This window comes from Tachyglossus aculeatus, chromosome 21 (assembly GCF_015852505.1).
Source record: "Tachyglossus aculeatus isolate mTacAcu1 chromosome 21, mTacAcu1.pri, whole genome shotgun sequence".
Lineage (NCBI taxonomy): Eukaryota > Metazoa > Chordata > Mammalia > Monotremata > Tachyglossidae > Tachyglossus > Tachyglossus aculeatus.
Window position 1 is genome coordinate 43025986 of NC_052086.1, and position 3614 is coordinate 43029599.

General features: G+C 43.5%; 1 non-coding gene across 1 annotated transcript; it reads left to right on the plus strand.

The window, feature by feature from the left end:
* The first annotated feature begins 1457 nt into the window (after positions 1–1457).
* Positions 1458–1576, plus strand: LOC119943040. Its single transcript, XR_005455525.1, has one exon. It is a non-coding gene; the product is annotated as a 5S ribosomal RNA (ribosomal RNA).
* Positions 1577–3614: the final 2038 nt, after the last annotated feature.

Below are 3614 nucleotides of genomic sequence, written 5' to 3' on the forward strand. Positions count from 1 at the left end.
AACCTCACAGGCCAATAAGCTTACTCTATTTTTATTAATGATGTGCATATATCTCTAATTTTTTTTTTTTATAATGATGCTACTGATGTCTGTTTACTTGTTTTGTTGTCTGCCTCCCCCCTTCTTATCTGTGAGCCCGCTGGGGGCAGGGATTGTCTCTATTTGTAGCTGAATTGTACTTCCCAAGCACTTAGTCCAGTGCTCTGCACATAGTAAGGGCTCAATAAATATGACTGAATGAATGAATGTTTGGCACTAAGTGCCGAATAAATGCGATTGATTGATTAGTGGATTGCAAGAGAAGTCTGCTCCATCATCTATTCTGACACACTCTAGTTGTAAATAGTTCTGTGTCTTCTCCCAACCCCCCACAACCTCTCAAGCACATTAGAATGGGGGCTTCTTGAGAGCAGGGAATAGATCACTTTTTTATTCTGTAAATTCTGTCTTCTAAATTATTTATATTAATGTCCGTCTCCCCCTCTAAACTGTAAGGTGGTTCTGAGCAGAGAATATGTCTGCCAACTCCAAGGTATTTTATCAATCGATTGATCAATCATATTTATTGAGCACTTACTGTGTGAAGAGCACTGTACTTTGTGTTTGGGAGAGTACAATATAACAGAGTTGGCAGACACATTCCCTGCCAGGGACCGTCTCTATATGTTACCAACTTGTACTGCCCAAGCGCTTAGTACAGTGCTCTGCACACAGTAAGTGCTCAATAAATATGATTGATTGATTGACTGATTGACAAGCTTATAGTTTAGACTTAAATTCTTGTCCTTTCCTAAGTGAGTAGTACAGTGATCTGCACATAGTAAGCACTCAATAAATAATATGGATTGATTCATTGATTGACCGGTTCTGTACTTCCGTACTTTTCTTGCTCACCAAGTGGGCGCTCGATAAATATGACCACTACTGATAGTACGGTGCTGCTACTACTATTTCTATCACTCTCACTCCTGGGCATAGGCAGATTCCGAAAAATCCCCGTAGAGAAGAATGCTCATCTGGAGAGTTGGTTACAATTCCCGAGACTAGTGTGGCCTAGTGGAAAGATCCTGGGCTTGGGAATCACAGGACCTGGGTTCTGATTCCAGCTCTGCCATTTATCTGCTGTGTCACCTCGGCCAACGCACTTCACGTCTCCGGGCCTCAGGTCCCTCAACTTCAAAATGGAGACTCAATACCTGTTCTCCCTCCTACTCCAACTGTGACCTTTATGTGGGACCTGATTACCTTGTAGCTACGCCAGTGCTAAGTACAGTTCTTGGTGCACATATGGTGTAGTGGTTAGACTTTTAGACTTTGAGCCCACTGTTAGGTAGGGACTGTCTCTATATGTTGCCAACTTGTACTTCCCAAGCACTTAGTACAGTGCTCTGCACACAGTAAGCACTCAATAAATACAATTGATGATGATGATGATAATGATGATAATGATGATGATGATGAACAGCCATACCACCCTGAACATGCCCGATCTCATCTGATCTCGGAATCTAAGCAGGGTCGGGCCTGGTTAGTACTCTAATGGGAGACCGCCTGGGAATACCGGGTGCTGTAGGCTTTTCCCTTCTGGACTGCGAGCCCGCTGTTGGGTAGGGACCATCTCTATATGTTGCCAACTTGTATTTCCCAAGCGTTCAGTACAGTGCTCTGCACACAGTAAGCGCTCAATAAATATAAATGAATGAATGAATAGAACCCAAGCCTGGGAGTCAGAAGGCCATGGGTTCCAATCCCAGCTCTGCCACTTGTCTGCTGGGTGACCTTGGACAACTCCTCGCTGTTGGCTTCAAAGCTGTCCACCCCCTTGCCCCCTCCTACCTCACCTCCCTTCTCTCTTTCTCCATCCCAACCCGCACCCTCCGCTCCTCCGCGGCTAACCTCCTCACTGGGCCTCGTTCTCGCCTGTCCTGCTATCGACAGGCAAGACGGCCCATATCCTACCTCAATCTTGGAATGCCCTCCCTCCTCACATCTGCCAACCAAGCTCTATTCCCCCCTTCAAAGCCCTACTGAAAGCTCACCTTCTCCAGGAGGCTGTCCCACCCAAAGAGAGTCTCCCTTTTCCTCTGCTTCTCCTCCCCTCCCCATCACCCCGACTCCGTCCCTCTGCTCTTCTCCCCTCCCCACCCCACAACACTTGGGTATATATTTATTATTCTATAAATTTTATTAATGATGTGTATATATCTATAATTCTGTTTATTTATTTTGGTGCTATTGATGCCTGTCTACTTGTTTTGTTTTATTTTGTTGTCTGTCTCCTCCCTTCTAGACTGTGAGCCTGTTGTTGGGTAGGGATTGTCTCTGTTGCCAAATTGTACTTTTCAAGTGCTTGGTATAGTGCTCTGCACACGGTAAGCTCTTAATAAATGTGATAGAATGAATGAATTTCTCTCGGCCCCAGTTACTTCATCTGTAAAATGGGGATTGAGATTGTGAGCCCCACAAGGGATGTACAGAACCAAATTTGCTCATATCCAAGCCAGCGCTCAGTACAGTGCTTGGCTCTTAGTAATTGCTTAACAAATACCATAATTATAATAAGTATTATTATTAATAATAACAAAACACAGTCGTTATTATACCATCATACCATAGCATGGCCAAGTTGAGCTGGAGCCAGTCTAGAAGCGGGAAGCCGTTTTGCCGCGAGCCTAGATGGAATCCAGAATTTGTGCCGCAAGGATTATGAGAAAAAAGAGTCCTTTTGCAAGAGGTGATATTGTAAAATATTAATAATTGGGACGTCAGAAAGGCTTGATTAAAAAATAAAGGCAGAGAGGCATATATCCGATTAAGGACTTAATTGAATTTGGTAAAAATTTGCTGTGTTTTTGGTCCTTTATTACACTGTTTTAGAGAAAAAAGAAAACATTTAAAAACCACCCAATAAGTTCCTGTTATTCTTCCCTCCTGACACTAAGAGAAATGAAGTGTCTCTGCTTATTGAAAGGCTAGCGGTTGGAGCTCATGGTTGGGATATTTATTCTTGACCCAGAGTCCAAGCTATCAACAGCGGAGTCCAAGACTAATGTGGCCCCGGGAATTAAGGGGGGCTCCCATGTTACTGAGGGGGGCTTTAGATTAGAACCGACATCCTCTGACTCCCAAACTCCTGCTCTTCCCACTAAGCTACACTGTTTCAGTAAGTGGTTAACATAGTAAGTACTTAACAAACACCACAATAATTACTACTTACTCTAGGAAACTATAGTGGAAAGAGCATGGGTTTGGGAGTCAAAGGATGTGGGTTCTAATCCTGACTCTGCCATTTTTCTGCTCTGTGACCTTAGGCAAGCCACTTAACTTCTCTGTGCCTCAGTTCTCTCATCTGCAAAATGGGGATTAAGGACTGTGAGCCCCACATGGGACAACCTGATTATCTTGCATCTACCCCAGCACTTAGAACAGTGCTTGGCACATTGTAAGCGCTTAGCAAATGCTATTAATATTATTATTGTCATTTGTCCACAATGGGCACTCAACACTACTGATTTAGTGATTTATATTGTCTGCCTCCCCCTCTAAACTGTAAAATTCCTTTAAATGTGTCCACTATCTCAATTGTATTTTACTCTGCTGAGTGTTTAGTCCAG